The following is a 26053-nucleotide window of genomic DNA, read 5'->3' as shown; positions in this document are numbered from 1 at the left end:
CAATTGTGCTATCCACAAGGACACCGTGCGGCCCTAAATGCCTGATGCTGCAGGCCCTGCGAAGTACCATGCTTTAGGCGCCCAAAATGAGATTGTCCGCATTAAATCCCGCCCACTTCTTTTTTGTAATATTGCTCGAGGGAGAAATATTGGCTGTGTCGTCTGCTTTTCTTCAAGCAGTGACATGGGATTTTTTTCCGCCCGTCTGAGGCCTCGCTTTAATGTCTCGTTAGAAATACAGCACCTTCAATGGTGCAGCACTCCCTCAGTACAGTGCTGAAGTGTTATCCTGGATTATCTGTTCATGTTTATGGTCTTGTACCCAGGCAGGGATTGTATTAACCATGCCAAGGGTAATTCAGAGACACTTACCTTGCACATAGTGTGTAAACATATTCATCCAACCAGAACATGTGCTTTTGCAACTTGAAGAGGCTTCATAAATGCAAGTTATTGTTGTTGATGGGCATACGTTTGCATTCAATAGTCTGGCACAGACTCAGTCAATCAGGAACTCTTGTGTCCTGCAAAGTTCAGTGATGGAACCATCAATTCACTAGACACGTGCTTTAAGATATGAACAGTGGTTTTAATCTACTTACAACAGAGCCATCCTGTTCTGCGTTGAACTCTCGATGAACTGAACGACTGGCTCTGAGCATTGGTATTTATACAGCAGTCCAGGGGGAGGAGTCGTGGGCGGAGCCAAGGGTGGAGCCCTGTACAATCTCCTAAGCATTCCCAGTGCTACTCCCCCTAGTGGTCGGGCAACGCAACTGCGCTTACAAATGCATGGTCTCATGCATATACAATAGTGTGAATTACGGAGTTACAGTCACCACATTCAGCCTCAGGTGACTACTGATGATGAAAATTCTTCAAAAAATGTACACCTTCACCTTATGCCTTAAATTATCCTTTGACAGCACGGTGGCGCAGTGGGTTAGCACTGCAGTCTCACGGCGCTGAGGACCCAGGTTCGAATCCCGGCCCTGGGTCACTGTCTGTGTGGAGTTTGCACATTCTCCCCGTGTCTGCGTGGGTTTCACCCCCACAACCCAAAGATGTGCAGATTAGGTGAATTGGCCACGCTAAATTGCCCCTTAATTGGAAAAATAATAATTGGGTACTCTAAATTTTAAAAAAAAAAATTATCCTTTGATCTTGATCCGCCAGAATAGCTGAGGGATGTTTCCAGAATAACCATGGGGAGGGGGATCAGGTGAAGTGAGCGTGGGAGCGGCAGCGCTTCCGCGAGCTCCACTCTGCTCACCTTTTAATTTGTCTTTTTATCCTGGTGCATATTTAGTATTTGTCTCTTCTTGGATTGCATGGCTTGTGCTATGACCCAGGAAATGTTTGGTCAGTGCCTTTGTGAGAAAGAGCCGAGATAAAATTCTGAAATCCTCGTTTCTTCATGCGGCTGGAGTGGGGATCACCTGGTAGTGGCACAGTTGTTGTTGAACGGGTTCTCGCCTTGGCGGAGTTGTGTGCATTGGATGATGGCCGCCATCGAAGATGTTGCCTTGGTCTAAAATCTCAGCTCTGTGGTGCCGGATGTCAGGGCTCACTTCCTAGAGTTGCGGACCATTTATGGAGGCGCACAAAGAGGTCCTTACACTTTGAGCGAGCACTTTCCCTGGTGAGGGCCCACCTCCATGTTGTCGAAAACCTGCTGCATGGTTTGTTGTCCAATCTGACTGGATCTGGGAAAGGGGATCAAGCGGGGTATACTCCTGGGTCTGGTCCCCAGCAAGAGGTTCTAGGAGAGTTCCCGGGGTGAGTTTGAATGATTTTGAGAGATCTTGATTTGAATCTTGATTTGGAGGCTGTGTGGAGCAGATTCGATGGAGCACAACTTATCCTGTCTTTGGGGTCGAGGATCAGTTTAGCCCCGTTTTATCCATGCCCTTTACTTTTTTCATGCAACCGGGACAATGATCTGTTCCCTGTAAGAACACTATTCACGATACCCTATGCTGCTCTTGCTCATTTTCTTTGCTTGGCTCCTTGTTCCACACTGTCACCAATCACTGTTTGTCGATGTACCATTTGTCAATGTTCTCTGTTGATTATTCTTTTGTCTACTATGTACGTACTGTGTACGTTCCCTCGGCCGCAGAACAAATACTTTTCCCTGTACTTCGGTACATGTGACAATAAATCAAATCAATCAATTTATCCTGCAGCTCATCTGATACCTTGGACATTGCCCTGGGTGTCAGGAAGAGGGAGGAGGGCTAGCCCTCCCTCCTGTCTAGGATGCTCAATCGATAGGTGCCTTAATGGTTCTCCTTTTCTCAGGTTGACGTCCCCTGCTGGCTTTTGCTAGAAGAATTGAACTTTTGTTTCTGTGGGAGTGGTGCATTGCCCTGCATGGGGTTGGGTAGGTGCAGACTCGGCCGGGGTGTAGGTTTTTGAGGATGTGGGGGAGATCCTGGGGATATGAGTTCCTGAGTTCTTTTTGGATGATACTGGGCTAAGCCCGGCCCAGCACAGTGGCTGGTATCCCTTTGTCCCTGAGGATCGGGGGGTGCCCCTTCCTGGAGATACCTGTTTGGGGGAGGGGCGGTTCTGGACAGGCTGGCCTCCCTTGGCATGTGCAGACTTATGGATGACCTTAGCACTGTACTTAGTAGGTCTGATACCCTTTTGCTGATTGGGTAGCTGGCTCACCTGCCGCGTTGGGCGGCTGCCGGAGAAGTCCGGGGTTGGGTTGGATGTTGATTTCCTGTTATTCGAGAGATTCATTCTGATGGTTCTTGCTCTTTCTTTCCTTTTCCTTTCTTTTTTTTTTTTTTGTTTTTTTTTATAAATTTAGATTGCCCAATTATTTTTTCCAATTAAGGGGCAATTTAGCATGGCCAATTCACCTACTCTGCACATTTTTGGGTTGTGGGGGCGAAACCCACGCAGACACGGGGAGAATGTGCAAACTCCACACAGACAGTGACCCAGAGCCGGGATCGAACCTGGGACCTCAGCGCCGTGAGGCGGTTGTGCTAACCACTTTCCTTTTCCTTTCTGGGAGGCCCTGAAGGTTGAGTCCTCCTGTAGGGTTTTCACTGAGTTACTGAGTTTAGCGCTGGTGTATGTTTAGATCGGTTGGATATTGGTATTCAGGCTGTTAAAGAGTTGGTCTGCTTTGATTGTTTTGTGATCGTACTCGCCCTGTGTTGGTCTGTGCATTCGCTGCCGGAGTCTTTTTCTCTTTCTCTGTCCAGTGCTGGCTTTTATTCTGGGTAGGCCCAGTTGGCGATGGGTCGGATGTGGTAGGCCCAGTTGCCGATGGGTGGGATGGGGTGGGGTTCTTCTGGTACTGTGGGGTGGGGGGGGGGGGCTCTCTCCCAGGGTGCCCGACTGAGGAGCGTTGTGGCGATTTATTTCTTCCCCTCAACTGGAACCTAAACTATTATCCTTAGTTTCTGTGCTTTGAAGGTTATCCTGTCATTCCCCTTGGGGGGTGAGTTGTCTTGTTGGTTGAGTGGCCAATTGCCTTTTTGTTGATGGATGCTTCCCAAGCACTGTGATGAGTCAGGACCTTGGCTGGGTCCTCAGCTCTTGCTTTCCAGTGGGTTAGCTTTGGTTGCTCTAGTCTCTCCTCTCTTCTTCTCCTGGAGACCCTGGGTCTGAGAATAACATGGATTTGTTGCTGCTGGTCCTCTCTTTATAACTTTGTAGCTATATGATTGATATTGGTTCTGTTCCGGGCCTGGATTTGGGTTCGCTTGCGTTGAGGAGTGTGTATGTAATTTGCCCTTTGGACTGGGGCTTTGTGGATTTTATTTTTATTTGTCGAGCTGCAGATGACAAATCCACTCTTGGCTTCTATATGGAGTTGGGTGTGATATTCGAAGGAGATGGCGATGATGGGTCGCTGATGCCTGCGGGGCTGCTGGGGATTGTATGTTGGTGCGTGCTGAACCTTGCTGCGGGATTTATCCCCATTTATTCTTCAATAGTTGTAGCTCTGTGCAGCGTGGGAGCGTGCGCACCGTTATCTCATGTCTTTATCACATTATCCTGTTCTTCCTTCTGTGTCTGATGGGTTCAGTTTCGTCTAATGATGGTGCTGGGCCAGTCATGATGTTGTTCTCCTGTTTTATTCTCTGCCCATGTATGTCAGGCCGTTCTCTCACTTATTCTTTATGTATGGTGTTAATTTGTAACTTTGTTGCGTCAATTTCTAAAATGTAAAACCCTCATAAATATACTTTAAAAAGAAGGATAACCCATGTGGCTCTCCTCCCTTGCTCCATTTCTGCTTCTTTACGTTCCTCCTCTTGTGAAGGTGCTGATTCCCTCGTTGTGGTTCCAGATGCCTTGTCCACCTTCAGCAATAGGCCATTGTTTGTCGGTAAGCCCTGACTGAGTGTCAGCATTTCTGATTACATTGGAAAGCTTTGGATAAATTGGATCCAAATAAGCTTTTTTGCTGTGTACGGGATTTAAGCCAAAGAGTCATATTTGCAAGAGAGAACTTGCATTTCTATAGCATTTTTCACAAGTGTACATTGTACATTGTCCCAAAGAACGCTAAAGCTAATGAAGTATCGAGTCAGGGTTATAATATTAGGAAATGCAGCAGCCAAATGTACACAGTAATTTCCCACAAGACAACCTCTTTCAGTTGGATTGGATTGGATTTTGTTTATTGTCACGTGTACCGAGGTACAGTGAAAAGTATTTTTCTGCGAGCAGCTCAAACAGATCATTAAGGACATGAAAATAAAATAAAAGAAAAAGAAAATACATAATAGGGCAACACAAGGTACACAATGTAAATACATAGACATCGGCATCGGGTGAAGCATACAGGAGTGTAGTATTAATCAGGTCAGTCCATAAGAGGGTCGTTTAGGAGTCTGGTAACAGCGGGGAAGAAGCTGTTTTAAATCTGTTTGTGCGGGTTCTCAGACTTCTGTATCTCCTGCCCAATGGAAGAAGTTGGAAGAGTGAGTAAGCCGGGTGGGAGGGATCTTTGATTATGCTGCCCGCTTTCCCCAGGCAGCGGGAGGTGTAGATGGAGTCAATGTTGATTGAGAGACAAAATCATTGCACTTTCCGCAATAGCCATTTTGAAATGTCTTTTTATTGGACTGAAGCAGCTCAGGGCGCAACATGATCTATGTAGAAAACTTGAATATCATTGCACTTTCTGTGATGGCCGTGTTCTCTTAGATATTTTAGGAATAAAATGTACTTTGGGAGAAACAAAAGTGGTTCTTTTGCAGGCTGTGCACATTCCAAAGCTCAGGACTACTTGCTGGGGGATGCATCGCGGCTTGGGGCAGCCACCACAGAGGTGCAATGAGGGAATGGTTGTTGCCTAAGGTCTTTCAGCCATAGTAAACTGTATCAAATCCCTCGGGGCTGCCTGACTCACATTGAATGGATACAGTGAACAGATGTATCACAACTGTTTTGAAGCATCTCCACAGTACAACATGATCTATGCAGACAACGAATATATCATTACGCTGTCTGTGATAGCTATTTTGAAATGTTTCGTAATGTTCTTTCAGATATTTTATGAACAAAGTATATTTTTGCAAAAAAAAATGCTGGCCCAGATACTGGGAGAATTTCCCCACTCTTCTTCAAGTGACGTTGTGGGATAGTTTATGCCCGGGAAGGGCAGTCCGAGCCTCAGCTTAACATCTTCTCTGAAAGGCCGCACCTGTAGAACTCTCTCCGTGCCACACCGAAGTGTCAGCCTCCCTAGATTATACACAGAAGTCTCTGGGATGGAGCTCAAAGCCATAAGCTCCTGAGTTGGAGGTGAGAGCATGGCCATTAAGCCAACACTGACACTTTAATTACACAACAGCAAAAGAAAAATGGAAAATACACTAGGAAACTTTTTTTTATATGAAAAAGGTGCTAAATATGTGGAGCTTTCTCGAACAGAGGTGGTGAAGAGGAGGTTTAAACAGAGGTTTTCAAAACCATCAACAGTTTTGAAGGAGTAACTGTTTCCAGTGGCAGAACGCTGTGTAACCAGACGACACAGATTTAAGGTGACTGCCAGATGAAGTAGAGGAAACATGAGGAAGCATTTTTGATGCGGCTCTTTGTTGGGATCTGAAACGCACTGCTTGAGAGTCCGGAAGCTGATCCAATAGCAACTTTCAAAAGGGAATTGGATATGGAGTTGATGGGAAAATAATAGAGGGCTATGGGGAAAAAACAAACCTGTTGGACTTTAACCTGGTGTTGTAAGACTTCTTACTATGGGGAAAAAGCAAGGGGTGTGATCGATTGAATAGCTCTACCAGAGAGCTGGCACAGGCACGATGGGCTGAGTGGCCTCCCTCAATGCTGTCTCATACTCAAAGAACAGATTATCAGCATGATTGATGGAACAAGGTTTTAACAAGGATCTTGAAGTCAACCAATAGGAATCAACGTTATCAGAAATGCAGCAAGGAGCCATTGAAGACAAGTGGGTCGAATACACTGAAGGCCTTCGTCCTGGAATTGTATCAAGCTTGCTGCTCTCGAAGGGTATCACAGCTGGATCCCATTCTGCCTTTACCCCAAGCATACTCTCTGACAAGGAGACAGGATAACAATAGCAGCATGCATCCTGGGTGATTTTCTGCTTATCTTCCCAGGAAATACTGAGGCCAACAACTGCCCGGTCTGCGATCAGATGAAACTTCTGATTTAGTGTTGACTCTTTGTCTGTTCTCAGCTGGGGTCATGGGTGTACAGCTGTGGAGTGAAGGCTGCAGAAGCCATTTCTGTGATGCCCTCCGCCATCAGATAGTCTGCCACAACTCAACAGTTCATCTGGTATTTTCACAAACATTCCCTTGAGAAATGGTAGAGAAGTGTTCGAAGGATTAGCAGTCGGATTGCCAACCTGTATGAACTTCATCGTGAACGCTCATTCCATGGCCAACAGGTCCCGGCAACAGATTTGAACTCGGAGCTTCTGACTCAGAGGCAGGGGTGTTACATACTGAACCACACAACCTCCGGTTACTCACGGTGTAGGCTTGGATGTAAAGAATAACCTCTTGATCGAGGTACCAACAGCCGTGAAACCATTCTCCGTGTGAGCCGACAGCAGCAGCAGAGGTGACAACAACACTGGAAGACTGAAGAACTCAACTGTATTGGTGGGGAGGCTGGAATAGGGATGGGTAGGCTGGCATCGAGGGAAGAGGTTGAGTGGGGGGGGGGGGGGGGTTGGCTGGCTGACATCGAGGGAGGAGGCTGGAGTGGTGGAGTGGGTAGACTGGCATCGAGGGAGGAGGCTGGAGTGGGTAGACAGGCATCGAGGGAGGATGCTGGAGTGGGTAGACTGGCATCGAGGGAGGAGGCTGGAGTGGTGGAGTGGGTAGACTGGCATTGAGGGCGGAGGCTGGAGTGGGTAGACTGGCATCGAGGGAGGAGGCTGGAGTGGGTATACTGGCATCGAGGGAGGAGGCTGGAGTGGTGGAGTGGGTAGACTGGCATTGAGGGAGGAGGCTGGAGTGGGTAGACTGGCATCGAGGGAGGAGGCTGGAGTGGTGGAGTGTGTAGACTGGCATCAAGGGAGGAGGCTGGAGTGGGTAGACTGGCACCGAGGGAGGAGGCTGGAGTGGGTAGACTGGCATCGAGGGAGAAGGCTGGAGTGGTGGAGTGTGTAGACTGGCATCGAGGGAGGAGGCTGGAGTGGTGGAGTGTGTAGACTGGCATTGAGGGAGGAGGCTGGAGTGAGTAGACTGGCACCGAGGGAGGAGGCTGGAGTGGTGGAGTGGGTAGACTGGCATCGAGGGAGGAGGCTGGAGTGGGTAAACTGGCATCGAGGGAGGAGGCTGGAGTGGTGGAGTGGGTAGACTGGCATCGAGGGAGGAGGCTGGAGTGGGTAGACTGGCATCGAGGGAGGAGGCTGGAGTGGTGGAGTGGGTAGACTGGCATCGAGGGAGGAGGCTGGAGTGGGTAGACTGGCACTGAGGGAGGAGGCTGGAATGGGTAGACTGGCACCAAGGTAGGAGGCTGGAGTCGGTAGGCTGGCACCGAGGGAGGAGGCTGGAGTGGGTAGACTGGCACCGAGGGAGGAGGCTGGAGTGGGTAGACTGGCACCGAGGGAGGAGGCTGGAGTGGGTAGACTGGCACCGAGGGAGGAGGCTGGAGTGGGTAGACTGGCATCGAGGGAGGAGGCTGGAGTGGGTAGACTGGCATCGAGGGAGGAGGCTGGAGTGGGTAGACTGGCATCGAGGGAGGAGGCTGGAGTGGGTAGATTCGCACCAAGGGAGGAGGCTGGAGTGGTGGAGTGGGTAGACTGGCATCGAGGGAGGAGGCTGGAGTGGGTAGACTGGCATCGAGGGAGGAGGCTGGAGTGGGTAGACTGGCATCGAGGGAGGAGGCTGGAGTGGGTAGATTCGCACCAAGGGAGGAGGCTGGAGTAGTGGAGTGGGTAGACTGGCATCAAGGGAGGAGGCTGGAGTGGGTAGACTGGCATCGAGGGGGGAGGCTGGAGTGAATAGACTAGCACCGAGGGAGGAGGCTGGAGTGGGTAGACTGGCACCGAGGGAGGAGGCTGGAGTGGGTAGACTGGCATCGAGGGAGGAGGCTGGAGTGGGTAGACTGGCACCGAGGGAGGAGGCTGGAGTGGGTAGACTGGCATCGAGGGAGGAGCCTGGAGTGGGTAGATTCGCACCAAGGGAGGAGGCTGGAGTAGTGGAGTGGGTAGACTGGCATCGAGGGAGGAGGCTGGAGTGGGCAGACTGGCATCGAGGGAGGAGGCTGGAGTGGGTAGATTCGCACCAAGGGAGGAGGCTGGATTAGTGGAGTGGGTAGACTGGCATCAAGGGAGGAGGCTGGAGTGGTGGAGTGGGTAGACTGGCATCAAGGGAGGAGGCTGGAGTGGGTAGATTCGCACCAAGGGAGGAGGCTGGAGTGGTGGAGTGGGTAGACTGGCATCGAGGGAGGAGGCTGGAGTGGGTAGACTGGCATCGAGGGAGGAGGCTGGAGTGGTTAGACTGGCATCGAGGGGGGAGGCTGGTGGGTAGACTGGCATCGAGGGAGGAGACTGGAGTGGTGGAGTGGGTAGACTGGCATCGAGGGAGGAGGCTGGAGTGGGAAGACTGGCATCGAGGGAGGAGGCTGGAGTGGGTAGGCTGGCATCAAGGGAGGAGGTTGGAGTGGTGGAGTGGGTAGACTGGCATCGAGGGAGGAGGCTGGAGTGGGTAGACTGGCATCGAGGGAGGAGGCTGGAGTGGTGGAGTGGATAGACTGGCATCGAGGGAGGAGGCTGGAGTGGGTAGACTGGCATCAAGGGAGGAGGCTGGAGTGGTGGAGTGGGTAGACTGGCATCGAGGGAGGAGGCTGGAGTGGGTAGACTGGCATCGAGGGAGGAGGCTGGAGTGGGTAGACTGGCATCAAGGGAGGAGGCTGGAGTGGTGGAGTGGGTAGACTGGCATCGAGGGAGGAGGCTGGAGTGGGTAGACTGGCATCAAGGGAGGAGGCTGGAGTGGTGGAGTGGCATCGAGGGTGGACGCTGCAGTGGTGGAGTGGCATCGAGGGTGGAGGCTGGAGTGGGTAGACTGGCATCGAGGGTGGAGGCTGGAGTGGGTAGACTGGCATCGAGGGAGGAGGCTGGAGTGGTAGAGTGGGTAGACTGGCATCGAGGGAGGAGGCTGGAGTGGTGGAGTGGCATCGAGGGTGGAGGCTGGAGTGGGTAGACTGGCATCGAGAGAGGAGGCTGGAGTGGGTAGACTGGCACTGAGGGAGGAGGCTGGAATGCGTAGACTGGCACCGAGGGAGGAGGCTGGAGTGGGTAGACTGGCACCGAGGGAGGAGGCTGGAGTGGGTAGACTGGCAGGAGGGAGGAGACTGGAGTGGGTAGACTGGCACCGAGGGAGGAGGCTGGAGTGGGTAGACTGGCACCGAGGGAGGAGGCTGGAGTGGGTAGACTGGCAGGAGGGAGGAGACTGGAGTGGGTAGACTGGCACCGAGGGAGGAGGCTGGAGTGGGTAGACTGGCACCAAGGGAGGAGGCTGGAGTGGGTAGACTGGCACCGAGGGAGGAGGCTGGAGTGGGTAGACTGGCACCAAGGGAGGAGGCTGGAGTGGGTAGACTGGCACCGAGGGAGGAGGCTGGAGTGGGTAGACTGGCACCGAGGGAGGAGGCTGGAGTGGGTAGACTGGCACCGAGGGCGGAGGCTGGAGTAGTGGAGTGGGTAGACTGGCAGGAGGGAGGAGACTGGAGTGGGTAGACTGGCATTGAGGGAGGGGGCTGGAGTGGTGGAGTGTGTAGACTGGCATCAAGGGAGGAGGCTGGAGTGGTGGAGTGGGTAGACTGGCATCAAGGGAGGAGGCTGGAGTGGGTAGATTCGCACCAAGGGAGGAGGCTGGAGTGGTGGAGTGGGTAGACTGGCATCGAGGGAGGAGGCTGGAGTGGGTAGACTGGCATCGAGGGAGGAGGCTGGAGTGGTTAGACTGGCATCGAGGGGGGAGGCTGGTGGGTAGACTGGCATCGAGGGAGGAGACTGGAGTGGTGGAGTGGGTAGACTGGCATCGAGGGAGGAGGCTGGAGTGGGAAGACTGGCATCGAGGGAGGAGGCTGGAGTGGGTAGGCTGGCATCAAGGGAGGAGGCTGGAGTGGTGGAGTGGGTAGACTGGCATCGAGGGAGGAGGCTGGAGTGGGTAGACTGGCATCGAGGGAGGAGGCTGGAGTGGTGGAGTGGATAGACTGGCATCGAGGGAAGAGGCTGGAGTGGGTAGACTGGCATCAAGGGAGGAGGCTGGAGTGGTGGAGTGGGTAGACTGGCATCGAGGGAGGAGGCTGGAGTGGGTAGACTGGCATCGAGGGAGGAGGCTGGAGTGGGTAGACTGGCATCAAGGGAGGAGGCTGGAGTGGTGGAGTGGGTAGACTAGCATCGAGGGAGGAGGCTGGAGTGGGTAGACTGGCATCAAGGGAGGAGGCTGGAGTGGTGGAGTGGCATCGAGGGTGGACGCTGCAGTGGTGGAGTGGCATCGAGGGTGGAGGCTGGAGTGGGTAGACTGGCATCGAGGGTGGAGGCTGGAGTGGGTAGACTGGCATCGAGGGAGGAGGCTGGAGTGGTAGAGTGGGTAGACTGGCATCGAGGGAGGAGGCTGGAGTGGTGGAGTGGCATCGAGGGTGGAGGCTGGAGTGGGTAGACTGGCACCGAGAGAGGAGGCTGGAGTGGGTAGACTTGCAGGAGGGAGGAGACTGGAGTGGGTAGACTGGCACCGAGGGAGGCTGGAGTGGGTAGACTGGCAGGAGGGAGGAGACTGGAGTGGGTAGACTGGCACCAAGGGAGGAGGCTGGAGTGGGTAGACTGGCACCGAGGGAGGAGGCTGGAGTGGGTAGACTGGCACCAAGGGAGGAGGCTGGAGTGGGTAGACTGGCACCGAGGGAGGAGGCTGGAGTGGGTAGACTGGCACCGAGGGCGGAGGCTGGAGTAGTGGAGTGGGTAGACTGGCAGGAGGGAGGAGACTGGAGTGGGTAGACTGGCACCGAGGGAGGAGGCTGGAGTGGGTAGACTGGCACCGAGGGCGGAGGCTGGAGTAGTGGAGTGGGTAGACTGGCAGGAGGGAGGAGACTGGAGTGGGTAGACTGGCATTGAGGGAGGGGGCTGGAGTGGTAGACTGGCACCGAGGGAGGAGGCTGGAGTGGGTAGACTGGCACCGAGGGAGGAGGCTGGAGTGGGTAGACTGGCACTGAGGGAGGAGGCTGGAGTGGGTAGACTGGCACTGAGGGAGGAGGCTGGAGTGGGTAGACTGGCACCGAGGGAGGAGGCTGGAGTGGGTAGACTGGCACTGAGGGAGGAGGCTGGAGTGGGTAGACTGGCACCGAGGGAGGAGGCTGGAGTGGGTAGACTGGCACCGAGGGAGGAGGCTGGAGTGGGTAGACTGGCACCGAGGGAGGAGGCTGGAGTGGGTAAACTGGCACCGAGGGAGGAGGCTGGAGTGGGTAGACTGGCACTGAGGGAGGAGGCTGGAGTGGGTAGACTGGCACTGAGGGAGGAGGCTGGAGTGGGTAGACTGGCACCGAGGGAGGAGGCTGGAGTGGGTAGACTGGCACCGAGGGAGGAGGCTGGAGTGGGTAGACTGGCACCGAGGGAGGAGGCTGGAGTGGGTAGACTGGCACCGAGGGAGGAGGCTGGAGTGGGTAGACTGGCACCGAGGGAGGAGGCTGGAGTGGGTAGACTGGCACCAAGGGAGGAGGCTGGAGTAGTGGAGTGGGTAGACTGGCACCGAGGGAAGAGGCTGGAGTGGGTAGACTGGCACCGAGGGAGGAGGCTGGAGTGGGTAGACTGGCACCGAGGGAGGAGGCTGGAGTGGGTAGACTGGCACCGAGGGAGGAGGCTGGAGTGGGTAGACTGGCACCGAGGGAGGAGGCTGGAGTGGGTAGACTGGCACCGAGGGAGGAGGCTGGAGTGGGGATAAATTGGCTGCCAGCCCAACAATGACATAATTGCAAAATACTCAAATATTTCAAAATCTTCCATAACCTCATTCCTTTCCATGATCATTGCCCCTTTTCCCACATCCCTGCCCCTCAATCACTACCCAACACCTGTCCCTCATTCTCACCTATCTCTGTAGCCTCTTCTCAGATTCCCTCCAGTCCTGGCCTCATATACAGCCACAATTTGAATCACTTGGCCATTGGTGGTTGTGCCTTCAATTGCTTGTGCCCTGAGCTCTGGGGCTCCCTACCTCCACCTCGCTCCCTGTCCCTCTTGAAGATGCTTCTTAAAGTCACTCCCTCTCCCAATGCGCGGCTGGTTGCATACGAGGCAGCTTGGGATAGATTTCTACTTTGAAGGTGCTATCTAAATGCAGACCGGCATTGAGCTGGTGCCGGGAGGGAGATGGTCACATTTGCCCTCTGTTGATGGTCAGATGGGTGCAGGAGCCTGCAGGTTGAATGAAGGGCCTCGGGATTTGATAGTACTGCTGTTTGCCATTCAGAACTCATTGCAGACTGCAGCATTTCCCTCAGCTGTATGGCTATGTGTGTGTGTTTTTCAGGAATGTGGAGTGCTGTGGAGCAACTTGCAACATTCCTCTGAAAAGTATTGCCGGAGCTTTTGATATCTATAGAGAAAAAAAAAATCACCCGAGGTAGTGGAATGATTGCGAGTAACCAGCTGCTGGCAGCATTGAGTGGGAATGATTTCTAGGTGTGGCTGCCAGCGAGAGTTCAGTTTCAAACGTATGTGTCATTTCACCCAGTCAGGGTTCTGTCAACACACAGTGCGCTCAGAGCAGGACTGAAGGAGATGCCGCTGCCACTTTACCTACAGCAGTGATACCGGCACCGCTGTTTATTGCCACAAGGTAAGTCCGCAGGCATGTCAATGCTTACTGCTTTTGTCTGCGAGATTCTTGTTTTCTCGGCAGCCCTCAGAGAAACTCTTGTTTCAAAGTTAGCTTCATTTCTCAGAGTTACGAGTTCAAAGTGAAAATCTTCTTGCAGAATGACTGCTCTTTGGGGGGGGGGGGGGGGGGTTACTTGCGGTATTTCTGTGTGGTTAGAGCAGGTCGCTGCCTTTAGTTTATCTGACCGCTTTCTGGGTTTTCTGTGGATCAAGGGGACTTGGCTTTTGGGCGTTGGTGTGGCAGAGGCAGGTTGGAATATTTGTAAGGATCGTTTCTCTCGTGGCTCACCCAGATCAGTCAGTAAGGTTGCATGTCCCTGATCTGAGCTGGGGGGGGCACCCCCCCCCCCCCCCCCCCCCCCCCCCCCCCCAACCAAGAGCTTGTCCAGACTCTCCCTTCTCCATGGTCACCAGCTCACTCCAAGTAAATTCTCGGGTGTGGACATTGAGGGAATAAAAAACCGAAAGGAAGTGCATTCCTGTAGCACCGTTCCCATCCTCACAAAGCCCCACCGCGTTTTGCAGCCAATGCATTTCCACTGTTGTTTATGCAGACCAACAATTTGTCCACAGTAAGATGCCACACTGTGATGAGATCAATTACCAGTTAATATCTTTTTGGGGGGGGGGGGTTGATGTTACAAGAACTCCTCTGCTCTCTGAATAAGGTGATGGGATTTTTATTTTCATCCACCTGAGCAAGGATACATGGTTCAGTGTCCAGTCTGAAAGTGGTGCCTCTGCCGGCGCAGTGCCCCTTCAAGAGGACTGGGCAGCATGGTGGCGCAGTGGTTAGCCCTGCTGCCTCACGGCGGCGAGGGTCCCAGGTTCGACCCTGGCTCTGGGTCACTGACCATTCTCCCCGTGTCTGCGTGGGTTTCGCCCCCACAACCCAAAAGATGTGCCGGGTAGGTGGATTGGCCATGCTAAATTGCCCCATAATTGGAAAAAATGAATTGGGTACTCTAAATTTATTATAAAAAGAGACTGGGCTGAGCAGTGATGCCCCCACAGCCTGCGGACAGATACTGCCAGAGTTCATACTTTGGCCAGCTGGGTGATATACCTGAGGGTGTATGGTACTGATCAGTACTTTCTGGGGAGCAGGGAAGGGGTGGAAATCTGGTTAGTGGAGTTACTAGTTACGCTTGCTGCTGGACACTAGACTGGCAGCAGTGAGTTGGCCACTCATGAATCTCAATGAGAAGGGAAGCAGAGTGTGGCCTAACACTGCGCCTGATTTGATGCTGCAAGTGATGAAAGTCAAAAACAACCTTGTTTTTTTAATAAATCTGCTGACAACGAGGAATGTGAGTGAATCCCTCATCATTGCTAAAATCTCCATAAACATAAGTGACAAATTCAAATGGGGAGTTGGGCTTATGACACGTCGGTCAAGTGGAAGGAAATTCTCAGTTTGGGAACAGTCCCTTTGTGTACCGACTCACTGATGAGGCACTGCTGCTGCTCTTTCCCAGATGCGGGGAATCCTATCCCGGAGAAGACAAACAACCTGCTTCACTTTCCTATGGAGTGTGTCCCTTTAAAACGGTAAGGCAGGTTCAGGTAGAAAGTAGAAGGCAGGAGGGGGTGTGGCTCAGAACTTCTCATTGAAACAAAACGGAGGGGTCTTGTGTGTATACCGAGGGTTAGATCAAAAGTGGTTACTCTGCCGATATTAATTTTATTGAAGATTTTTGGAGGCTGTCAGCCAGCCCCTTATTTGATGGCTATAGAATCCCCACCGTGCAGAAGGAGGCCATTTGGCCCATCGAGTCTGGACCGACCCTCTAAAAGAAAACTCCACCCAAGCCCACTTCCCTACCCTATCCCAATAACCCCTCAGTCTAATCTACACATACACGTCTTTAGACACTAAGGGGCAATTTAGCATGGCCCATCCACCTAACCGGCACATCTTTGGACTGTGGGAGGAAACTCCGGAGCACCCAGGGGGAACCCACACAGATATGGGGAGAACGGACAAACACCACACAGGCGGTGACCCAAGGCCAGAATTGAACCCGGGTCCCTGGCACTGTGAGGCAGCAGTGCCAACCACTGTGCCATTTTGGTGCCCCTATGAAATCATAGAATCGGACAGTACATAAGGAGACTAATTCGATTAATTGAGCCATTCAGTCCTGTCAATTTAGATGCCTACTCAAGGGCCCTAGTCTCCCAAATCTAATCCAGCAGAGCACTGGCATGAATGTGGTTACACATCTTTTAAAGCTTCCTATTCCCTTATCAGATCCACACTAAGCTTTTGGCAAGGGACCAGTTCTCACTGAGAATTCATCATTTTATATAATAAGAACCATATGCAGTAACAGGAGCAGCAAATCATTTCTCTCAATCTTAGTGCCAGACTTATGTAAATGCTCAAAGTGTGTTTAAAAAAAACATTAGTGTGGGACAGATAGGTGTGTAGGAATATGCAGCAATAACGGAAATGTGACTTTAAAATGGTGAGGACCAGGAGCTTAGCCTTGGAGTTACAATGTGTTCGGAAAGATAGGGAAGGAAAAAAGGGAGGTGGAGTGGCAGTGCTGAATAGTGAAGACATTGTACTATTGAAAAGAAAGGATGCCATTGGTTGGGACGGGGGATGTGAAATGAAATGAAATGAAAATCGCTTATTGTCACAAGTAGGCTTCAATGAAGTTACTGTGAAAAGCCCCTAGTCGCCACATTCCGGTGCCTGTTCGGGGAGGCCGGTACGGGAATTGAACCGTGCCGCTGGCCTGCTTGGTCTGCTTTAAAAGCCAGCGATTTAGCCCAGTGTGCTGAACCAGCCCCTAAATGAAAATCGCTTATTGTCACAAGTAGGCTTCAATGAAGTTACTGTGAAAAGCCCCAAGTCGCTACATTCCGGCGCCTGTTTGGGGAGGCTGGGACAGGAATGCTGGCCTGCCTTGGTCTGCTTTCAAAGCCAGCGATTTAGCCCTGTGCTAAACCAGCACTCTCCCTGTATGGAGAGTTGAACTATTGTGGTATTCTATAGGTCTCCAAATGATGAGGAATGAAGAGGAGCAAACTTGCAGGGAAATCACAAACGTGCAAGAAGTACAGATAGTGGGGGACTTTATCCCCATTGATTTTTTTTCCTATTCTTCCGTGTGGATGTGGATGCTACTGGCCAAGCCAGTATTTGTTGCCCATCCCTAATTGCTTTTGAACTGGGTGGCATGCTGGGCCATTTCAGAGGGCAATTAAGAGTCAACCCCATTGCTGTGGATCTGGAGTCACATGTAGGCCAGACCAGGTATGGATGGCAGATTTCCTTCCCTGAAAGACATTAGTGAACCAGATGGATTTTTGCAACAATCGATGATAGTCTCATGGTCACCATTAGAGACTAACTTTATATTTCAGATTTATTCCAGCTGCCTTGCTGGAATTTGAACCCGTGTTCCCAGGCATTAGCCTGGGCCTCTGGATTACTATTGTGCCTCCATCTCCATGTATCACCCTGTGTATTTTTTTCATGTATGGAGTGGTTTGTGAACTGTACGCAGAACAATACTTTTCACTGTACCTCAGTACACATTGCAATAAACAAATCCAATCCAATCTCCACTTTGGGTAATTAATGTGCGAGTAAAGGGAAAGGAGGGGGGGGTGACTTCCTGAAATGTGTTCAGGAGAATCACTTGGACCATAATGCTCCTGATCCAACTAGGAAAGTAATATTGCTAGACCTGGTGCTGTGGAACAAGGTGGACCAAGTGTCAATGAGGGAATGACTTTGGGAAGAGTGATCGTTGTATCATAAGGTTTAGACTAGTGATGGAGAAGATCAAGGAGAAATCTAAAGTGGAAGAGGGCTAATTTCAATGGGCTGAGAGGGAACACAGCTGGGTAAAATGGAATCAAAGACTGACAGGAAAAAATTTATCAATCGGTGATTTATTATGGAGGAGATGTTTCAGGTACAGGCTTGGCACATCCCAACAAGGAAACCAAAGGCCGGACTCTTTAGATGACGAAGTAAATAGAGAATATGATGAAACAAAAAAAAGAGGGCACATGATACCTGTCGGGTGAATTCAAGTCAGAGCGAGGCAAAGTACTTTTTAATAAATTTAGATTACCCAATTATTTTTTCCAATTAAGGGGCAATTTAGCGTGGCCAATCCACCTACTCTGCACATTTTTGGGTTGTGAGAGCAAAACCCAGGCAGACACGGGGAGAATGTGCAAACTCCACACGGACAGTGACCCAGAGCCGGGATCGAACCTGGGACCTCAGCCCCGTGAGGCAGTTGTGCTAACCACTAGGCCACCGTGCTGCCCAGAGCGAGGCAAAGCACAATAAGTTTAGAGAGAAAGTGAAGAAGAAAATAAGACTGGCAAAGAGAATGAGAATAGCATAACAAAAAAGGGAACCTAAGACCGAAATGAGGTGGAATCTTGAAGGTACCGAATCTGTGGAATTCTTTACTGCAGAGATAGAACAGTACAGTACAGCACAGAACAGGCTCTGTAGAAGTTGGGTCATTGAGTATGTTCAAGGCTGAGATAGACAGATTTTTAATCAGTATGGGAATCCAGGGTTATGGGTAAGGTGGGAAAGTGGAGTTGTGGACTGTCGGGCGGGATGCTCTCAGCCCGGGGCTGGGCCGGAGAATCCCAGTGACCGGCGCGAATCACGGCACGCCGCCCCGATGCCGGCACGCGATTCTCCGCAGAGCGGCATTGGCGCCGGCATGGTTGGCGCAGTGCCGGTCGGGAACCGCTCTATGCGCTTGTCCCGCTGATTCTCGGCCCGGTGATGGGTGAGCGGCCGTCGTAAAAAAGACGGGTCTTACCGGCGCCGTCCACACCTGGTCTCAGCTGGCGGGAACTCCGCGTGGAAGGGTCCGGGGGATCCGACCCCGGCGGGGGCCTTCAATGTGGCATGGCCCGCGATCAGGGCCCATCCATCGGCGGGCCGGCTTCTCTGGCTTGGGGCCTCCTTTCTTCCGCGCCGGCCCCTGTAGCCCTACGCAATGTTGCGCAGGGCCGGCAGTACTGGCGTGAACCGCTCCAGTACTGTGCTAGCCCCCTGTAGGGGCTAGAATTGCTGATCCTGAGGCCGTGTCAACACCGTCGAGAAACGTTCAAACACCGTCAACACTTAGCCTCAGGATCACAGAATCCTGCCCATCATATCAGATCAGTCATGATTTCATTGAATGGAGGAGCAAACTCGATGGACCGAATGGCCTACTTCTGCTCCTATGTCTTACAGAACCCAATAATCCTCGACCTGCATGTAAGCAGTAAAGAGGCAGGACGGGTCCTATTAGGGACAAAGAAGGTGACATATGCTTGGAAACACAGGGTTAGACTAATATACTTAATGAGTACTTTGTATCTTGGAGTTAATCAAGGAAGAGGACGCTGACAAAATATCAGTGGAAGTGGGAATGAAGGGAGTGAAAATTGTGCTGCATTTGGAGAGGTGCCAATATCGTTCTGCAGGCAGCTTTGGACCATATCCAGGTTGTTAGAATGCAAATTCCACACAAAGTATTTGCAACCTTGGGTATAGAATCTCATAACTATACCAGGATAATAAATAAGATTAATTATCAGCCTCGGTGCTCCACTTGTCTCTGCTAAGTCCCTACATCTCGAGTTTAGAAGAACGAGAGGAGACCGAATTGAGTTGTATAAGATGATAAAAGGTATTGACTAAGTGAAATGAAATGAAAACCGCTTATTGTCACAAGTAGGCTTCAAATGAAGTTACTGTGAAAAGCCCCTAGTCGCCACATTCCGGCGCCTGTTCGGAGCGGCTGGTACGGCAAGTAGATGTAGAGCGGATGCTTCCTCTTGTGGGACAATGTAGAATGAGAGGTCACAGTTTTAGGATAAAGAGTAGCAGATTTAAAACAGAGATATAGAGAAATTACTTCTCTCAAAGGGGCGTGAATCCGTGGAATTCACTACCCAGAGTGCGGTGGATGCAGCGAGATGGAGTAAACATAAGGAGATTTTTAATTAGTAAAGGTTGAAAGGTTATGGACAACGGGCAGGAAAGTGGAGTTATAGAACATAGAACAGTACAGCACAGAACAGGCCCTTCGGCCCTCGATGTTGTGCCGAGCAATGATCACCCTACTCAAACCCACGTATCCACCCTATACCCGTAACCCAACAACCCCCCCCCCCCCCTTAACCTACTTTTTTTTTAGTACACTACGGGCAATTTAGCATGGCCAATCCACCTAACCTGCACATCTTTGGACTGTGGGAGGAAACCGGAGCACCCGGAGGAAACCCACGCACACACGGGGAGGACGTGCAGACTCCGCACAGACAGTGACCCAGCCGGGAACCGAACCTGGGACCCAGGAGCTGTGAAGCATTTATGCTAACCACCATGCTACCGTGCTGCCCTAGAGATTGAGGCCGAGAGATCAGCCATGATTGTATTAAATGGTGGAGCGGGCTCGAGGGGCTGAATTGCCTACTCCCGCTCATGGTTCTTACGTTCTTCCTTCTGATCAAGTTCCAGATGAGCACGTTCCCTTTGTGTCAGGAGCAGAGGCCTCTAGGATGGTGCCATTGTTGTCACAGGCACACAGTGGAGCTGAGGGGGAGGAAGCGGGCAGGGGTCTTGTGATGAAGCAGTAGCATCCCTGCCTCTGGGTTTGAGGCTGGGGGTTCAAGTCACACTGGTCATGGAAGGCATGTTCATCTCGTGGCCAGACAGGTTGATTATCAGCCCATAAATCCTTTCTATCTGCCCGATGGCTGGTGGTAAGAGTGGGAAAGTTTCCTGGTCGGCCATACTGCAGAAGGCAGCAACAACCCATTGCAGCACTTTGTCAAGCATAATGATGGACCAATCCAATAGGGGTCCATGGTTGTCATTGCCCTTTTTGGGCCTGGTACCTGGAGGAAGAGATACTGCGGGAATATCGGTCACCTCATCTCTCAGACAGAGGGAGTGGGGAATTAAGTTCCCTGGTAACACGTCCATTGTCATTGACTACAGTTCCAGTCTTAAAAGCTACTGCCCCCGATTCTTCAAAATGCCTTGGATTGAGACTGTGGGGTCCAGTACAGAGATATGGGGGTCTTTTTGTTTAATGGGGGCCCAGGAACAAAGCAAGGAATGCAGAAATAGGACTGGGGAGATTTGGACAGACATATCTTACTTGGAGGGGCAACACAGTGGCGCAGTGGGTTAGCCCTGCTGCCTCACGGCTCCGAGGTCCCAGGTTCGATCCCGGCTCTGAGTCACTGTCCGTGTGGAGTTTGCAGATTCTCCCCGTGTCTGCGTGGGTTTCGTCCCCACAACCCAAAGATGTGCAGGGTAGGTGAATTGGCCATGCTAAATTGCCCCTTAATTGGAAAAAAATAATTGGGTATAGAATTTACAGTGCAGAAGGAGGCCATTCGGCCCATCGAGTCTGCACACGCACTTGGAAAGAGCACCCTACTCAAGGTCAACACCTCTACCCTATCCCCATAACGCAGTAACCACACCCAACACTAAGGGCAATTTTGGACACTGAGGGCAATTTATCATGGCCAATCCATCTAACCTGCACATCTTTGGACTGTGGGAGGAAACTGGAGCACCCGGAGGAAACCCACGCAGACACGGGGAGGATGTGCAGACTCCGCACAGACAGTGACCCAGGCCGGAATCGAACCTGGAGCTGTGAAGTAATTGTGTTATCCACAATGCTACCGTGCTGCCCTATTCTAAATTTATTTTTAAAAATCTTACTTGGTGTGTGTAAATGCCCCATCTTGAGCTAACTATGAGGAGCTGCAGCAAAATAGACCAGGGTGACTTGTACTTGTCCTTCCTCTCTCCCTACTGGTGAACAGTCACTGAGTTCTGCAATCTCATTGTTTTCCTGGAAGTGAGGATGTTGAAAACAAAAACAAAAGTGAGTTTAACTTTTCTTGCCAGTATTACCTCTATGGCTTTGCCGCTCCCGATCTGTGTAACCTTCCTTCAACCTTACAGCCCTCAGATATGTCTGCATTCCCCCAATTCTTGCCTTTTGAGCATCCTTGATTTTAATCACTCTGGATGGCCATGATTTTGGTGTCAATGTCTAGAAGTCTCTCCTTGAATTTCTTCCCCCTCTCTCTCTACGCCAACTTTCCTGCTTTAAGAATTTCCTTTCAAGCCACCCAAACTTTCAGACGTCGGCCCTTATATTTCCTTTATTTGGATTATTGTTTTGTAACGCTGCTGTGGATTACAGGTGCTTTATGAATAGAAGTTGTTGTTGTATTGGTTTAAGACCTCAGCTGAGTACTAGCTGGGCCTTTCCGACCTGAATCTAATCTGCAAATAATTCCACTCCGGGAAAGCAGGTGGGCTGCGGATTCACGTTTATATTCCATTGGGAGTTTTGGCAGAACAATGATCCCGCATATTCCAGCAGTTTTGTTTCAAGAGATTTTGAAGAAGAGTGACTTTTTGATTGTGTTTTGTTTTAAGTATTCTTACAAGCTGGAAACATGTCACAGAGACGACAGGTGGTTGGTCGCTAAACAAATGGAAGTAGATTTTCACAAAAGAGGCAGTAAATGATGAGCAATTTGTCAGCTTGTCTCCGTGATTATCAGTCAACACCTCGCGTCCATTGGAAGTTGAAAAGTCTTTCGCCCCTTTCTGGCGGTGACTGGGAAGGAATGAAATATAGAGACAAGATCATTGGCAATTTGCCAGCTCTTCCGAAGAGAAGGGTTCACTTTAACCCCTGGAAGGAGCGGACAGCATTAATGGCAGAATGGGAAGATGTCCTCCAGGCTCCTTTACAGCCTTGAGTTAAGGGTGTTGGTGTGTCATTATTTTTAAACACTGTGCGTGTGGTATGTTGCTTAACACTGGCAAAGGGCAATTCAGAACTAATACTGAGGGTGGAAAATCTGCTCAACCTGCGATAAATGTGGAGGACCAATGCTGGAGTATGAAATACATTCTTTTTAAAAATAAATTTAGAGTACCCAATTCATTTTTTCCAATAAAGGGGCAATTTAGCGTGGCCAATCCACCTACCCTGCGCATCTTTGGGTTATGGGGGCGAAACCCACGCAAACGCGGGGAGAATGTGCAAACTCCTCACGGACAGTGACCCGGAGCTGGGATCGAACTTGGGATCTCAGCACCATGAGGCAGCAATGCTAAACACTGCACCACCGTGCTGCCCTGTGAAATACATTCTTTTTTTAAAATAAATTTAGTGTACCCAATCATTTTTCCAATTAAGGGGCAATTTAGCGTGGCCAATCCACCGGCTTGCACGTTTTTGGGTTGTGGGGGCGAAACCCACGCAAACACGGGGAGAATGTGCAAACTCCACACGGACAGTGACCCAGAGCCGGGATCGAACCTGGGACCTCAGCGTCGTGAGGTGGTTGTGCTAACCACTAGGCCACCGTGCTGCCCCTGAAATACATTCTTAATGTGATTGGAGTGGATGGGGATACATAGAAAATAGGAACAGGAGGAGGCCTTTTGGCCCTTCAAGCCTGCTCCGCCATTGATCGCGATCATGGCTCATCATCCAACTCAATAGCCTAATCCTGCTTTCTCCCCATAGCCTTTGATCCCATCCTCCCCAAGTGCTATATCTATCCGGCTCTTGAGTATATTCAATGTTTTAGCATCAACTACTTCCTGTGGTAATGAATTCCACAGGCTCACCACTCTGGGTGAAGAAATGTCGCCTTATATCTGTCCAAAATGGTTTGCCCTGAATCCTCAGACTGTGACCCCTGGTTCTGGACACACCCATCGTTGGTTACATCTTCCCTGCATCTACCCTGTCTAGTCCCGTTAAAAGTTTATAAGTCTCCATGAGATCCCCCTCCTTCTTCTGAACTGCAGCGAGAACAATCCTAACCTAGTCAATCTCTCCTCACATGACAGTCCCGCATCCCTGGAATCAGTCTGGTAAACCTTTGCTGCACTCCCTCGAGAGAAAGAACATCCTTCCTCAGAGAAGGAGACCAAAACTGCACACAATACTCCAAGTGTGGCCTCACCTAGGCCCTGTACAGTTGCAGCAACACATCCCTGCTTCTATACTCGAAACCTCTCGCAATGAAGGCCAACATACCATTAGCTTTCTTTACCGCCTGCTGCACCTGCATGCTTACCTTCAGCGAATGGTGCACAAGGACACCTAGGTCCCGCTGCACACTCTCCTCTCCCAATTTACAACTATTCAAGTAGTAATCTGCCTTCGTGATTTTGCTTCCAAAGTGAGTAACCTCACACTTATCCAAATTATACTGCATCTGCCATTGATTTGCCCACTCGCCCAACCTGTCCAGATCATGCTGTAGGATCCCTGCATCCTTATCACAATTCACCCTCCCACCTAACTTGGTATCATCTGCAAACTTTGAGATGTTACATTTTGTATCCTCATCCACATCATTAATATTCATCCAAATCATTAATATGCGGAAGGTACTGGGTGGAAAATCTTTCTCTGAGGAAGGATGGAAGATTGTTTGGAAAACAGTTTGGCCGGCTCCGCCCATTCCACAATCAAATTCCGAATTTCTCTGCAGTGACAACAGGCGTTCAATAAATCCACCCAAGGCTGTACGCACTGGTTGAAATTTTTATTGTATCGTAATAGTAACATGCATCATTTCCACCGTAGCAGCAGTCGGCTTCAGGAACCTTGCATATTCCTGGCTCAGAACATTGCTATTACATGTGGGGAGCGATTTGAGAAAAGTTTGTATTCAATCAGTTTCTTCCAGCCCTATGCTTTTCAGTTCAAAAAGTTTCAGTCTGCCCTGCAGACGGGTTAGGCATAGCCAAGGCCTGGGAGAGAAATTTCTTTGACTCACACCGGGTTTGTTCTCAATGCGGGTAGGAATTCCACCAAATTTAACAAAATGATCTTGACTCCAGGAAACAACCGGAGTCGGGTAGAACACGCGGTGGGTGGGTGGAAGTTGCAGTAGCCAGGAGGGCAATCTCGGGCAGCACGGTGGCGCAGTGGGTTAGCCCTGCAGCCTCACGGCGCCAAGGTCCCAGGTTTGATCCCGGCTCTGGATCACTGTCCGTGTGGAGTTTGCATATTCTCCCCGTGTTTGCGTGGGTTTCGCCCCCACAACCCAAAGATGTGCAGGCTAGGTGGATTGGTCATGTTAAATTGCCCCATAATTGGAAAAAATTAATTGGGTACTCTAAATTTATTTTAAAAAGGAGGGTAATCTCTTGCAACAAACACAGAGGTCACCATGAATTGTGTTTGAGACACCAGCGAGTCACCCCTACTCTTCACTGCCCAGTGCGTCGCGATACAATGTGTGCAAATATTGATGGAGGCGCCCCATGTAGATCTTCCATAACCTTGCCATGAAATACTATAAAGCACAAAGAGCAGACCCAGCCTTAATAACACACAAATAGCCATTTGGAAAGATTTTTACGGGGTGGGCTGCTTAAGCATCCATCTCCTTGTATCAACATTATAATAATAATCTTTATTAGTGTCACATTAACACAGCAATGAAGTTACTGTGAAAAGCCCCAAGTCGCCACACATTGTGCCTGTTCAGGTACACAGAGGGAGAATTCAGAATGTCCAATTCACTTAACAAGCACGCCTTTCGGGACTTGTGGGAGGAAACCGGAGCACCCGGGTGAAACCCACGCAGACACGGGGAGAACGTGTAGACTGCACAGAGGGCAGCACGGTGGCACAGTGGTTAGCATTGCTGCCTACGGCGCTGAGGACCCGGGTTCGAATCCCGGCCCTGGGTCACTGTCCATGTGGAGTTTGCACATTCTCCCCGTGTCTGCGTGGGTTTCACCCCCACAACGCAAAGATGTGCAGGATAGGTAGATTGGCCACTCTAAATTGCCCCTTAATTGGAAAAAATAATTGGATACTCTAAATTTAAAAAAAAAGACTCTGCACAGTGAGCCAAACCGGGCGTCGAACCTGGGACCCTGGCGCTGTGAACCAACAGTGCTAACCACTGTGCTACCATGTCGCCCATAACCTGAGTCACAGCCTTCAGTAAGGCCAGGTAATATGGGAAAGTAGAGGAAATATTAGATGGATGGGGTTGGGGGAGGGTGGGGATTGGTTGGACAGGAAAATAAATGTTCAGTTTCCGATCCTGGCTCTGTGTTTGATTAGGCACTGGAGGCTTTACTATTGGCCTTAGTACTCCCAGCGGGAGGAGAAAAATTGGTTTGAAGGCTACCTGCTTGGTGTGAGTGGATGTCAGGTCAGGACAGAATGGTGGTAAGGCATCAGTCAGGCAGTGCCAGCGTTCCTTGCCAAGGCATACACACAGATAATAAATCGCCTCTTGGGCACGATAACAAAATGCAACCAGATGTCACATTTTTCTTCAACTCTTTGCGAAAGCGAGATTAGCAAAAACAGTAAAAATGTCTAAAATTGCTCCCTCCATTTACCCGAACAGGCGCCGGAGTGTGGCGACTAGGGGCTTTTCACAGTAACTTCATTACAGTGTTAATGTAAGCCTACTTGTGACAATAAAGATTATTAAAAAGAAAGTTGCCATTTAAAAAACATTATCTTTATTGCCATACAGTACAATACAGCATGAGCCTCGACAGTGAGTGTTAACAAGTTTAAACATTATGGGCAATTCGTCTAAGCCTTATCTTGATGTCACATCGTATCTATCCTCCTCTCAATCAGCAGGAGTAATTAACAGGATTCCAGGCTGATTTTTTAA

General features: G+C 50.6%; 1 protein-coding gene across 1 annotated transcript in view; it reads left to right on the top strand.

Moving 5' to 3' along the window:
- The first annotated feature begins 13039 nt into the window (after positions 1 to 13039).
- LOC119964121 overlaps positions 13040 to 26053 on the top strand; it is a 153886-nt gene continuing 140872 nt past the window's right edge. The window contains exon 1 of the mRNA XM_038793426.1: positions 13040 to 13304. The gene's annotated coding sequence lies outside the window, so the exon portion shown is untranslated. The remainder of the gene's footprint in view (positions 13305 to 26053) is intronic.

Source organism: Scyliorhinus canicula, chromosome 4 (genome assembly GCF_902713615.1).
Source record: "Scyliorhinus canicula chromosome 4, sScyCan1.1, whole genome shotgun sequence".
In the NCBI taxonomy this organism is placed as follows: domain Eukaryota; kingdom Metazoa; phylum Chordata; class Chondrichthyes; order Carcharhiniformes; family Scyliorhinidae; genus Scyliorhinus; species Scyliorhinus canicula.
The sequence above is the reverse complement of the archived record's forward strand: the minus strand, read 5'-3'. Positions and strand labels throughout refer to the sequence as shown.